Source organism: Capsicum annuum, chromosome 5, assembly GCF_002878395.1.
Source record: "Capsicum annuum cultivar UCD-10X-F1 chromosome 5, UCD10Xv1.1, whole genome shotgun sequence".
Taxonomy (NCBI): Eukaryota; Viridiplantae; Streptophyta; class Magnoliopsida; order Solanales; family Solanaceae; genus Capsicum; species Capsicum annuum.
This window is the reverse complement of record NC_061115.1, coordinates 112127616-112143270: the sequence shown is the minus strand read 5'-3', so window position 1 is coordinate 112143270 and position 15655 is coordinate 112127616.

The window sequence follows — 15655 nt, the reverse complement described above, 5'->3', positions numbered from 1 at the left end:
AACATATTAGAACCCTATTTTTATCTCAAAGCTCATCATCCAAGAGCACTAAAGGAGAAAAACAACTAGGGTTACATAATTAAGCTTGAAGATCCAATTTCAAGGAAATTCCTCCGTCAATCATCTAGAATCTTCCTTCTAAGGTATGCGTAGTGTTCATCCACGGATTCCTTTTGTCCGTGGAGTTCAAGAATCAATATTTAAAATACAAAAGCTTGGTTAATTATGGTGATATGATCATACCCATACTGATGCTTGTTTGTTTGTTTTCCTCTTTTTCATTATAGAGTATGATTTCTATATTATTGGGTGTTGATGATTATGTTGTTGATATTGGATGATTCCCAAGATGGAATCTTTATATGTTTTTATGAATTCATGCTATCATATGAGTTGGAAACATGTAAGTTTGGTTGTTCATGATGTATAATTTGGTGATTTCACCAATGCTTAAGATGTGCATGCAAGGCGTTTGATAAAATGCCTAAGAAACTAGAAATCATGCAATATAGCTAAATTGTGACAAGTGAAGGATTCATGATATGCCCTTACGTTCCAATGACTTCTATGTTGTTAATGTGCCTTGTAAATATTGTTGGAACACTCATGAACTATTCTTATGAGATTACGCTACATTTACTTACAAATCCTACTTATGAACAAGATGTATGATAACCATGCAATCCATATGAACTTCCATGCTATTAGTATGTGTTGCCAATATGATTATGCAGTGAACATGATATTAAGATTGTGCAAGTACTTCCATGTGATATGAAATCCTTTGCATGAAATACATTGTTGACAACCATGCATAATATGAGATCCCTACTTATGATATTATAAATTATGGACTCTACTCTAATGATCAAGTCAGTCATGTGTGTCAGTTTCCTTTCATCGATTCCTGGGGGTACTTGTACCCAAAACCTATAGCTATGTGCCTAGATCTATCTCATGTTTCATGATATCCAAACTCAAGCTATGATTCCATAGACTTCAGTCAGTCATGTGACTCAGGAAAACCACATGATCTTAGTCAGTCATCAGATATCAGTAACATTTTGCCAGTCAACAAAATTCAGTAAGATTAAGTTATGCACAACCAGTTATTCATGTCCAGTCCCTCCAGATGGGAGAAGAGGTTACCACTGAGTGAACCCAAGAATGGGAACTCATCCGCTAGTTCTGGTTGTGATTCTTAGTAGCAATCCTTGTGTTCCAGAACTACGTAGCCAGTGTAGGTTGAGACATTTTAACCCTTCAGATTAGGGTTGATGAGGTGGCTTAACCCGTCAGTTTAGGGTTCCCATCATTCTCATTGAGTCCCCACCAGATAAGGGTCACTCACAGCTGTTCTTACCAGTGACGCGGTATTGATACCCCTCCAATTGGGGTAGAGATTGGACCCCAACTTAGCCATAACGGCATACATAGGGCATGTCGGTTAAACACTACTTCCCACAGTTTCTGTATCAGTCTCAATAAAAGAAATCAGGGCGTTCTTCAAATTTTAGTATATACAGGACTGTCAGATACAGTCGTCCATGTTATCCGTTTCAGTATCAGTCATGACAGTTATCAATAAACCATGTATTAGCTTATAGGTCATGCTATCACGTATTTATGGTCCCAATTTCTATATATATGTGTTTGCACTCTCACGTTCATATTAGTCAGTCAGTGTTGTTCATGCATGAAACCCTTTATATTTAGCCTACCCTCCTCGTATACTCAATACTCCAGTTGTACTGATGCATTTGCGCTATGGTGCTTTCTTTTCATGTTACACCATAATTTTCAAGACACGAGCTCCTACCCAGCAGTAGCGGTAGTATTCCAATTGCAGAGACATACTGAGTCCTCATTGATTCGAGGACAATATGATTTTATCTATTTATTATTCTTCAGTTCAGTTTTACGAAGTTAGTTGGAGACATGTTCCTTCAACTCCTTATTCAGACAGTTTAGAGGCTTTCAGATCTACTTTCAAATTTATGTTTAGATTGAGTCATTTTGGGTATTTTTGCCCACATGATTGTATTTATTTGAACCTTATGGACTTACAGTTCCATGTATTCCATATTATTATATAATGATTTGCAGTATAGAGGTACAGATATCAGTCATGGGTTAGCTTTTGATCCCCCGGGGTCATGACCACCGTGTAGCATTCTGGTTCAGCAAATCAGGGTGTTACAAACTTGGTATCAGAGCCTAAGGTTTAATAAAGTCCTAGGAAGTCTGAAAGCCATATCTAGTAGAGTCTTGTACATGGGTGTGTTGCGTGCCACATTTATGTGGGGAGGCTATAAGATGTTTTAGGAACAGTCCCCTTTCTTTATTATTCATGTCATGCTAGTGAGCATAATCATAAGTTAAACTCTCAGTCTAAATTATTCTCTTATTCTAGACCATGGCCCAAAAGAGAAGAAACCAGCCAACTCCTCAGCCCGAAGATCCTTTGGGCAAACATGTTTCCCATGCAGAGTTTAGAGCCGTATTTACCATACTTGCTTAGTCCATGGCTACACAGAATGAACAGCCACCGATTATTCCAGCCAATCCAGTGGCCACTCCCAAAGCAGCTAGGGTTCGGGACTTCACCCAGATGAACCCTCCATCTTTCCATGGGTCTAAGTCGGATGAGAACCCTCAGGAGTTCATTGACCAAGTCCAGAAGGTCATTGACATCATGGGTGTTACTTCTATTGAGAGTGCTGAGTTAGCCGCCTGCCAGTTATAGGATTTTTCTCATGATTGGTACAAATAGTAGAAGTCTAAGAGGTTAGATGATACAGGCCCTATCGAGTGGGAGGAATTTGTCACAACCTTCTTTGAGAGATTCTTTCCCCAAGAGTTGAGGGAAGACAAAGTTCTTGAGTTCATCAAACTCTGGCAGGGGAATATGACAGTTAGAAAGTATTCTCTCAGATTCACTCAGCTAGCCAGGTATGCTCCTCATGTGGTTGCAGACAATAGAGCTAAGATGAGCAAGTTCGTGTCTGGGGTCAACGATAGTATGGTAAATAAGTGTAGGTTTGCGATGTTGATCGGTGATATGACCTTAGAACGGCTCATGACCCATGGCCAGTAAGTAGAAGAGTAGAAGTTTAAGACTAGGGAGAGGAAGAACAAGAGAGCAAGGTTAGGTAATTTCAACTTTGCTCACCCCAAGTCAGATGGAGAAAACCGTTAATAGTTTTACTCTAAGTTAGCCGTTCCAACTCCTTCCTCTTTCAGCGCTCCAGTGCCGAAGTTTAGAGACAGCAATAGAGACAAAGTTCTAGGCTCTAAATTTCTGGGCAGTGTTAGCAGTACCCGAATAAATCCTATTTTTTAGACTTGTCGTAAGAACCACAAGGGTATTTGCAGGGCCGGTAGTGATGTCTATTTTGGTTATGGCAAGCCAGGCCACAGGATTAGGGAGTGTCTGCAGTCAAGTCTTCAGGGTCAGCAAAATTATTCTATAGCTCAGTCTAGTCACTCGAACCAGCAAGGTGCCATTTCCAGTGCTACCAGTAGGCAATGCCCAAATAGACTCTATGTTCTTCAGTCCCGGAAGGATCAGGAAAATTCTCCTGATGTCGTTACTGGTATGTTACAAATTTTCCATGTTCATGTTTATGCTTTGCTAGACCTAGGTGCATCTTTTTCTTTTGTTACTCCATACATAGCTGGCGATTTTAAAATCAGTCCTGAAGTCCTAGGAGAGCCCTTCTCAGTCTCTACTCCAGTGGGTAAAACCATCATAGCCCGACGGGTATATAGGAACTGCCCGGATATGATATCTCAAAAATCCATGTCAGTAAATTTAGTGGAGTTAGAGATGACTGATTTTGATGTCATTCTCGGCATAGATTGGCTTTATTCCTGCTATGCCACAGTCGAATACCGAAACAGGACAGTTCAGTTTCTATTCCTGAATGAGCCCATCCTAGAGTGGAAGGGTAGCATTTCAGCATTCAGGGGTCAACTTATTTCCTACCTTCGGGCAAGGAAAAAGATTTCTAAGGGGTCTGTGTATCATCTCTTACATGTTAAGGATTCTAGTTATGAATATCCCAACCTCAAAACAGTCCCTATTATTAATGAATACTCAGATATCTTTCTCAAAGATCTTCCAGGCATTCCTCCCAAAAGGGAAATAGATTTCGGCATAGACCTTCTTATAAATACTCAACCTATTTCTCTTCCGCCATACAGAATGGCACTAACAGAACTCAAGAAATTGAAAGATCAGTTGAAGAATCTCTTAGATAATGGATTCATCAAACCTAGCGTTTCCCCATGGGATACGCCAGTGTTATTCGTGCGCAAGAAAGACGGTTCTCTCAGGATGTGTATTGATTGTAGTCAACTCAACAAGGTAATGGTCAAGAATAGATATCCTTTTACTAGGATTGATGATTTAATCGACAAACTTCAGGGTGCCAATTACTTCTCCAAGATAGACCTCAGATCAGGCTATCATCAGCTCAGAGTTAGAGATGTGACATTCTGAAGACAGCTTCCTGTACTCGGTATGGTCACTTTGAATTCTAGTTATGTCATTTGGTCTTACCAATTCCACCGTAGCTTTTATGGATTTGATGAACCGTGTGTTCAAGCTGTACTTGGACATATTTTTCATAGTCTTTATAGATAATATTATGGTCTATTCTCGCTCAGAGCGTGTCATGCAGACCATCTCAAGGTTGTTCTTCAAACTCTCAGGGATCACTGGTTATTTGCTAAGTCCAACAAGTGTGAATTTTGGCTAAGATCAGTAGAATTCCTTGGCCATATTGTTTTTGGTGATGGAATTAGAGTAGATCCTCAGAAAATCAAGGCAGTAAGAGACTAGCCCAGAATCGTATCTCCATCAGATATTAAGAGTTTCTTAGGTTTGGCTGGCTATTACAAATGGTTTTTCAAGGGATTTTCTTCTATTGCATATCCCATGTCCATATTGACTTAGAAGAAGATTAAGTTTCAGAGGTCAAATTCATACGAGAAAAGCTTTCAAGAGTTGAAGACTCGACTCACCTCCGCTCCAATTCTAGCTATTCCAGATGGTTCAGATGGTTTTGTAGTCTATTGTGATGCATCCAGAGTGGGTTTAGGTTGTGTCCTCATGCATCATTGTAAGGTCATAGCCTACGCCTTTAGACAGTTAAAGCCATATGAGAAGAATTATCCTACTCATGATCTTGAGTTAGCAGCGGTAGTTTTTGCCTTAAAGATTTGGAGGAATTATCTCTATGGAGTTCATGTTGATGTATTCACAGGCCATAAAAGCCTCGAGTATGTCTTTTCCCAGAAAGATCTTAATCTTCACCAGAGAAGGTAGTTAGAGCTCTTGAAGGATTACGACATGAGTGTCCTTTATTATCCGAGCAAGGCCAATGCTGTGGCCGACGCTCTCAGTTGACTCTCCATGGGTAGTATTTCTCATGTTGAGGATAGTAAGAAAAAGATGGCTCAGGAGATCCATCAGCTTGCCAGACTAGGCGTTTGCTTAGTCGATTCTTCAGAGGGTGGTGTATGTGTTCATAGTAATTTAGAGTCATCTCTAGTTTCTGAGGTAAAAGAGAAACAAGACAGGGACCCTAGCCTTGTCAAGCTCAAAGAGTCAAATCAAAATCAGAAAGTTGAGGTTTTTTCCTATAGGGAAGATGGTGTTCTTCATTGTCAGGGCCGTCTATGTGTTCCAGATGTAGATGAATTGAGGTAGCGAATACTTACAGAAGCATATGGTGCGTGATATTCTATTCATCCATGGGCCACTAAGATGTACCATGACATGTGGTAGATCTATTGGTGGAGTGGGATGAAGAGAGATGCTGCAAAGTTTGTGGATAAGTGCTCTACATGTCAGTAGGTTGAGATAGAGCATCAGAAACCTAGTGGTTCCATGCAAGAGTTCATTATTCCTACTTGGAAGTGGGAAGAAGTTAACATGGACTTCATGATGGGTTTGCCTAGTACTCATCATCAGCATGATTAAGTCTGGGTCATTATACATAGAATGACCAAGTTAGCTCATTTTCTTTCTGTTCGTACTTCTTATTCCATCGAGGATTATGCCAAACTCTATATCAGGAAGTTGGTAAGATTACACAGTGTTCCACTATCTATCATCTCAGACAGAGGTACCCAGTTCACTTCTTATTTTTAGAAAACATTCCAAAAGGGTCTCGGTACCCAAGTCCATCTCAGAAAAACATTTCATCCTCAGATAGGTGGTCAAGCAGAGAGGACCATTCAGACTCTTGAAGATATGCTAAGAGCATATGCAATTGACTTCAAGGGAAGTTGGGATGACCACTTGCCTTTGATTGAGTTTGCATACAACAATAGCTATCATTCTAGTATTCAGATGGCTCCATTTGAAGCTCTCTATAGTACGAGATGTAGATCTCTGATTGATTGGTTTGAAGTTAGTGAGGCCTCAGTCATAGGTCCTGACTTAGTATTTGACGCCTTAAAGAAAGTTCAGTTGATCAAAGAGAGACTCCAGGCTACTCAGAGCCGACAGAAGTCCTATACAGATGTTCGTAGAAAGGATCTCAAGTTCGAGGTCAATGACTATGTCTATCTTAAGCTCTCTCCCATGAAGGGAGTGAAGAGGTTCAACAAGAAAGGGAAACTTAATCCCGGTATGTTGGTCCCTTCAGAATTTTTTGTCGTTTTGGCAAGGTAGCTTATGAGCTTGAGTTGCCTTCAGATCTAGCCTCAGTCCATCCAGTCTTCCATGTCTCTTTGCTAAAGAAGTGCATAGGTAACCCAGCAGTTGTTGTCCCTATTCAAAGCATCAACATTCAGAAAAGCCTCTCTTATGAAGAGATTTCAGTCGAAATCTTAGATTATCAGACTCGTAGATTGAGAAGCAAAAAAGTCCCTCTAGTCAAGGTTCTTTGTCAAAATCAGTCTCATGAGGGAGCTACTTAGGAAGCAAAAGCAGATATGCATACCTAGTATCCTCACCTCTTATCTGCCAATTCAAATCAAGCTCAAGGTAACAGTTCTCTTTAATCTTATTCAATTTCACGTTCATGTTTCCAGTATAAACTTGGTACCTATTAACCGTTTCATACTCAGTCATGCATTCATGTGTCAGTTGTCCATGCATCAGATATGCACGAGTTCAGTATATTTAGCATGTCAGTCATGAGATCAAGTTGCAGTTTTTCATGTTTAGTTCAGGTTCTATAGTCTTGTATCCTTTCTCAGCAAATTCTCATTTGAGGATGAATGTTCCCAAGGGAGAGATATTGTAATACCCCATATATTTCTAAGTTAGGACGTAAATAAGTATTCCTACATATGAATTCTCCTATCCTGTGATTCATACTTAAGTACATGACTTACAATGAATATCCTAGTGATAGGATAGCTTATGATGCATTAAGCATGTTCATATGTGTCACTAAAGGTAATACAAGCTAAGAGTTTTTGAATCCATCAAGCTTTAGTATTCGATTTTGTAAGGGTCATCTTTGAAAAATTATAACTCGATGTTAATGTGGTATTTTTGATGATTTAGACCCACCAAATTGTACAAAATTGAATTAGATTTCGAACAATACCAATTTTGCGTTAATCTAATACCTGGGCAAAAAGTTATGCCTATTGTCGTAAGAGGCAGCACGCATAGGCTATTGGTTAGGCGCCGCCCAACCCAAGCATACGCAATCACTTGGGCACCACCTAAGTCAATTTTAGGTGTAAAAAACACTCCGTTTTGAGTTATTTTAAATGTCATTAAGTCTTTAAATACTCCTTACACGTCCCTAAAATAAACCCTATGAAATATATAGCTTCTAAACATATTACAACCCTATTTTCATCTCAAATATCATCATCCAAGAGCACTAAAGGAGAAAAACAACTAGGGTTGCATAATTAAGCTTGAAGATCTGATTTCAAGGAAATTCCTATGCCAATCATTAAGAATATTCCTTCTAAGGTATGCGTAGTGTTCATCCACGGATTCCTTTCATCCGTGGAGTTCAAGAATCAATCTTTAAAATACAAAATCTTGGTTAATTATGGTGATATGATCATACCCATGTTTATGCTTGTTTGTTTGTTTTCCTCTTTTTCATTATAAAGTATGATTTCTATATTGTTGGGTGTTGATGATCATGTTGTTGATATTGGGTGATTCCCAAGATGGAATCTTTATATGTTTTTATGAATTCATGATATCATATGAGTTGGAAACATATAAGTTTGGTTGTTCATGATGTATAATTTGGTGATTTCACCTATGCTTAAGATGTGCATGTAAGGTGTTTGATAAAATTCCTAAGAAACTAGCAATCATGCAATATAGCTAAATTGTGACTAAGTGAAGGATTCATGATATGCCCTTACGTTCCAATGACTTCTATGTTGTTAATGTTCCTTGTAAATATTGTTGGAATACTCATGAACTATTCCTATGAGATTATTCTATGTTTACTTGCAAATCCTATTTATGTACAAGATGTATGATAACCATGCAATACACATGAACTTCCATGCTATTAGTATGTGTTGCCAATATGATCATGCAATGAACATGATATTAATATTGTGAAAGTACTTCTATGTGATATGAAATCCTTTCCATGCAATACATTATTGGCAACCATGCATAGTATGAGATCCCTACTTATGATATTATAAATTATGGACTCTACTCTTATGATCAAGTCAGTCATGTGTGTCAGTTTCCTTCCATCGAGTCCTGGGGGTACTTTTACGTAAAAACTATAGTGTGTGCCTAGATCCATGTCATGTTTCACGATATTCGAACTCAAGCTATGATTCTATATACTTCAGTCAGTCATGTGACTCAGGAAAACCTCATGATATTAGTCATTTGTTAGATATTAGTAAAATTCTACAAGTCAATGGAATTCAGTAAGATTAAGTTATGTACAGCCAGTTATTCATGTCCAGTCCTTCCAGATGGGAGTAGAGTGAACCCAAGGATGGGAACTCACCCTCCAGTTCAGGGTGTGATTCTTAGTAAAAATCCTTGTGTTGCAGAACTACGTAGCCAGCGTAGGTTGAGACATCTTAACCCGTCAGATTAGGGTTGATGAGGTGGCTTAACCCATCAATTTAGGGTTCCCACCATTCTCATTGAGTCCTCGCCATATAAGGGTCACTCACAGCTGTCCTTAAAGTAATGCGGTATTGACACCGCTATAGTTAGGGCAAAGATTAGACCCCAGCTTAGCCATAACGGCATACATGGGGCATGTCTGTTAAACACTACTTCCCACAGTTTCAGTATCAATCTCAATAAAAGAACTTAGGGCGTTCTTCAGATTTCATTATATACAGTTCTGTCAGATACAGTCGTCCATGTTATCAGTTTTAGTATCAGTCATGACAGTTATCAGTAAACCATGTATTAGCTTACAGGTCATGCTATCACGTATTAACAGTCCCAATTTCTATATATATGTATTTGCACTCCTACGTTCATCTTAGTCAGTCATTGTTGTTCATGCATGAAACCCTTTACGTTCAACCTACCCTCCTCATATACTAAGTACTGCAGTTGTGCTGATGCATTTGTGCTATGATGCTTTCTATTCATGTTACACCATAGGTTCTAAGACATGAGCTCCAGCCCAGCAGTAGCGGTAGCATTCCAGTCGCAGAGACATAGTGAGTCCTCATTGATTCGAGGATAATATGATTTGATACATTTAAGTATTTCTTCAGTTTAGTTTGATGGAGTTAGTTGGAGACATGTTCCTTCAACTCCTTATTCAGACAGTTTAGTGGCTTTCAGATCTACTTTCAAATTTATGTTCAGATTTATGTTCAGATTGAGTAATTTTGGGTAGTTTTTCCCACATGATTGTATTCAGTTGAACCTTATGCCTTACAGTTCCATGTATTCCGCATTATTATATCATGATTTGCAGTATACTAGTACAGATATCAGTCATGGGTTAGCTTGTGGTCCCTCAGGGTCATGAGCACTGTGTAGTATTCCGGTTCAGCAAATCGGGGTGTTACAAACTTGGTATCAGAGCCTAAGGTTCAATAGAGTCCTAGGAAGTCTGAAAGCCATATCTAGTGTAGTCTTGTACATGGATGTGTTGCGCGCCACATTTATTTGCGGGAGGCTATAAGATGTTTTAAGAACAGTCCCCTTTCTTTATTATTCATGTCATGCTAGTGAGCATAATCACAAGTTAAACTCACATTCTAATCAATTCTTCATTTATTCCAGACCATGGCCCCAAAGAGAAGAAACCAGCTAGCTCTTCAGCCGAAGATCCTTTGGGTGAACATGTTTCCCATGCGGAGTTTAGAGCCATATTTACCACACTTGCTCAGTCCATGGCTACACAGAATAAACATCTAATAGTTATTCCAGCCAATCCAGTGGCCACTCCCAAAGAAGCTAGGGTTTGGGACTTCACCCAAATGAACCCTCCATCTTTCCATGGGTCTAAGTCTGATGAGGACCCTCAGGAGTTCATTGACCAAGTCTAGAAAGTTATTGACATCATGGGTGTTACTTCTGTTGAGAGTGCTGAGTTAGCCGCCTACCAGTTACAGGATGTTTCTCATGATTAGTACAAATAGTAAAAGTCTGAGAGGTTAGATAATACAGGCCCTATCGAGTGGGAGGAATTTGTCACAGCCTTCTTAGAGAAATTCTTCCCCCAAGAGCTGAGGAAAGCCAAAGTTATTGAGTTCATCAACCTCTGGCAGGGGAATATGACGGTTAGGGAGTATTCTCTCAGATTCACTCAGCTAGCCAGGTATTCTCCTTATATGGTTGCAGACAATAGAGCTAAGATGAGCAAGTTCATGTCAGGGGTCAACGACAGCGTGGTAAATGAGTGTAGGTCTGCGATATTGATCGGTGATATGACCTTAGCAAGACTCATGATCCATGCCCAGCAAGTAGAAGAGCAGAAGTTTAAGACTAGGGAGAGGCAGAACAAGAGAGAAAGGTTAGGTAATTTCAACTTTGCTCACCCCAAGTCAGATGGAGAAAATTGTTCATAGTTTCACTCTAAGTCAGCCATTCTAGCTCCTTCCCCTCCCAGCGCTCCAGTGCCGAAGTTTAGAGACAGCAATAGAGACAAAGCGCTAGGTTTTAAATTTTAGGGTAGTATTAGCAGTACCCGAATGAATCTCCTTTGTCAGACTTGTGGTAAGAACCACAAGGGTATTTTCAGGGCCGGTAGTGATGTCTGTTTGGTTGTGGCAAGCCAGGCCACAGGATTACGGAGTGCTTGCAGTCAAGTCTTCAGGTTTAGTAAAATCATTCTATAGCTCAGTCCAGTCGCCAGAACAAGTAGGGTGCCATTTCTAGTGCTACCAGTAGGCAACGCCCAAACAGACTTTATGCTCTTCAGTTCGGCAGGATCAGGAAAATTCTCCTAATGTCTTTACTGGTATGCTACAGATTTTCCATGTTCATGTTTATGCTTTACTAGACCCAGGTGCATCTTTGTCTTTTGTTACTCCATACATAGCAGGCGATTTCAGAATCAGTCCTGAAGTCCTAGGAGAGCCCTTCTTAGTCTCTACTCCAGTGGGTAAAATCATCATAGCCCAGCGGGTATACAGGAACTGCCCGATTATGATATCTCAGAAATCCATGTTAGTAGATTTAGTGGAGTTAGAGATGACTGATTTTGATGTCATTCTCGGTATGGATTGGCTTCATTCCTGCTATGCCACAGTTGACTGCAGAAATAGGATACTTCAGTTTTAGTTCCCGAATGAGCCCATCCTAGAGTGGAAGGGTAGCATTTTAGCGTTCAGGAGTCAACTTGTTTCCTACCTTCGTGTAAGGAAAGTGATTTCTAAGGGGTGTGTGTATCATCTCATACATGTTAAAGATTCTTGTTCTGAATATCCCAGCCTTAAAACAGTCCCTGTTGTTAATGAATACTCAAATATATTTCCCGAAGATCTTCCAGGCATTCCTCCCAAAAGGGAAATAGACTTTGGCATAGACCTTCTTTTGAATACTCAACCTATTTCTATTTCACTATATAGAGTGGCACCATTAGAACTCAAGGAACTGAATGATCAATTGAAGGATCTCTTAGATAAGGGATTCATTAGACCCAGCATTTCCCCATGGGGTGCGCTAGTGTTATTCGTGCACAAGAAAGATGGTTCTCTCAGGATGTGTATTGATTACCGTCAACTCAACAAGGTAATGATTAAGAAGAAATATCCTTTTCCTAGGATTGATGATCTATTCAACCAACTTCAGGGTGCCAGTTACTTCTCCAAGATAGACCTCAGATCAGGCTATCATTAGCTTAGAGTTAGAGAATGTGACATTCTGAAGACAGCTTTCCATACTCGGTATGATTACTTTGAATTCCTAGTCATGTCATTTGGTCTTACCAATGCCCCTGCAGCTTTTATAGATTTGATGAACCTTGTGTTCAAGAAGTACTTGGACATGTTTTTCATAGTCTTTATAGATGATATTCTGGTCTTTTCTCGCACAGAGTGTGATCATGCAGACCATCTCAGGATTGTTCTTCAGACTCTCAGGGATCACCAGTTATTCGCTAAGTTTAGCAAATGCAAATTTTGGCTAAGATCAGTAGCATTCCTTGGCTATATTGTTTATGGTGATGGAATTAGAGTAGATCCTCAAAAAATTGAGGTAGTAAGAAACTGGCCTAGAACCGTATATCCATCAGATATTAGGAGTTTCTTGGGTTTGGCTGGCTATTACAGATGGTTTGTCGAGGTATTTTCTTCTATTGCATCTCCCATGTCCAGATTGACTCAGAAGAAGATTAAGTTTTAGTGGTCAGATTCATGCGAGAAGAGCTTTTAAGAGTTGAAGACACGACTCACCTTCGCTTCAGTTCTAGCTATTCCAGATGGTCCAGACGGTTTTGTAGTCTATTGTGATGCATACAGAGTGGGTTTAGGTTGTGTCCTCATGCAGCATGGTAAGGTCATAGCCTACACCTCCAGACAGTTAAAGCCACATGAGAAGAATTATCTTACTCATGATCTTGAGTTAGCAGCGGTAGTTTTTGAATTATAGATTTAGAGGCATTATCTATATGGAGTTTATGTAGATGTCTTCACAGACCATAAAAGCCTCCAGTATGTCTTTTCCCAGAAAGATCTCAATCTTCGCTAGAGAAGTTGGTTAGAGCTCTTGAAGGAGTACGACATGAGTATCCTTTATCATCCAGGTAAGGCCAATGTTATGGCTGATGCTCTCAGTCGACTCTCCATGGGTAGTATTTCTCACGTTGAGGATAGTAAGAAGAAGATGGCTCAGGAGATCCATCATCTTGACAGACTAGGCGTTCGCTTAGTCGATTCTTCAGAGGGTGGTGTATGTGTTCATAGTAGTTCAGAGTCTTCTCTACTTTCTGAGGTGAAAGAGAAACAAGACAGGGATCCTTGCCTTGTCAAGCTCAAAGAGTCAGTTCAGAATAAAAAAGTTGAGGTTTTCTCCCAGAGAGAGATGGTGTTCTTCGTTGTCAGGGTTGTTTATGCGTTCCAGGTGTAGATGAATTGAGGCAGTGAATACTTGTAGAAGCACATGGTGTGTGATACTCTATTCATCTAGGGGACACTAAGATGTACCGCAACATGCAGGAGATCTATTGGTGAAGTGGGATAAAGAGAGATATTGCAGAGTTTGTGGCTAAGTGCTCTATATGTCAGCAGGTTAAGATAGAGCATCAGAAACCTAGTGGTTCCATGCAAGAGTTCACCATTCTTACTTTGAAGTGGGAAGAAGTTAACAAGGACTTCGTGATGGGTTTGCCTGGCAGCATGATTCAGTCTAGGTCATTATACATAGAATGACCAAGTCAGCTCATTTCCTTCTTGTTCGTACTTCTTATTCCACCAAGGATTATGCCAAATTCTATATCAAGGAGTTGGTCAGATTACATGGTGTTCCACTATCTATCATCTCAAATAGAGGTACCAAGTTCACTTCTCACTTCAGTAAAGCATTCCAAAAGTGTCTCGGTACCCAAGTCTATCTCAGCACAGTATTTCATCCTCAGATAGATCGTCAAGTAGAGAGGACCATTCAGACTCTTGAAGATATGCTAAGGGCATGTGCAATTTACTTCAAGGGAAGTTGGGACGACCACTTGCCTTTGATTGAGTTTGGATATAACAGTAGCTATTATTCTAGTATTCAGATGGCTTCATTCGAAGCTCTCTACTGTAGGAGATGTAGATCTCCAATTGGTTGGTTTGAAGTTAGTGAGGCCTCAGTCATAGGTCCTGACTTAGTATACGACGCCTTAGAGAAAGTTCAGTTGATCATAGAGAGACTCTGGGCTGCTCAGAGCCGATAAAAGTCCTATGAAGATGTTCGTAGAAAGGATCTCGAGTTCGAGGTCAATGACTATGTCTATCTTAAGATCTTTACCATGAAGGAAGTGAAGAGGTTTGGCAAGAAAGGGAAACTCAGTCCCCGGTATATTGGTCCCTTCAGAATTCTTTATCATTTTGGCAAGGTAGTTTATGAGCTTGAGTTGCCTTCAGATCTAGCCTCAGTCCATCCAGTCTTCCATGTCTCTTTGATAAAGAAGTGCATAGGTGACCCAGCAGTTGTTGTCCCTATTCAGAGTATCAACATTCAGAACAGCCTCTCTTATGAAGAGATTTCGGTCAAAATCTTAGATTATCAAACTCATAGATTGAGGAACAAAGAAGTCCCTCTAGTCAAGGTTCTTTGGCGAAATCAGTCTCATGAGGGAGCTACTTGGGAAGCTGAAGTAGATATGCGTACCAAGTATCCTCACCTCTTTCCTGCCAATTCAGATCAAGCTCAAGGTAATAGTTCTCCTTAATCTTATTCTATTTTACATTCATGTTTCCTGTATAAACTTTGTACCCAGTAACCGTTTCATACTCAATCATGTATTCATGTGTCAGTTGTTCGTGCATCAGATATGCGCGAGTTCAGTATGTTTAGCATTTTTGTCATGAGATCAAGTAGTAGTTCTTCATGTTCAGTTCATGTTCTATAGTCTTATATCCCTTCACAGTAAATTCTCATTCTAGGACGAATGTTCACAAAGGGGAGATATTGTAATACCCTGCATCTTTCTAAGCTAGGAAGTGAATAAGTATTCCTACGTATGAAATCTCCTATCCTATGATTCATACTTGAGTACATGACTTACAATGAATATCCTAGTGATAGGATAGCTTATGATGCATTAAGCATGTACAAATCAGTCACTCAAGGTAATACAAGCTAAGAGTTTTTGAATCCATCAAGTTTTAGTGTTCGATTTTGCAAGGGTCATATTTGAACGAGTATAACTCTATGTTAATGTGGTATTTTGGATGATTTAGACCCACCAAATTGTATAAAATCGAATTAGCTTTCCAACGATACCAATTTTGCCATAATCCAATACCCGAGCGAATAGTTATGCCCATTTTTGTGAGAGGCAGTACACATAGGCGATTGGTTAGGCGCCGCCTAACCCAAGCATAGGTGATTGGTTAGGAGCCGCCCAACCCAAGCATAGGTGATCACTTGGGAGCCATCTAAGTCAATTCTAGGTGTAAAAAACACTCCGTTTTGAGTTATTTTAAAGGTAATTAAGTCTTTAAATACTCCTTACACATCCCTAAACTAAACCCTACGAAATATATAGCTTCTAAACATATTACA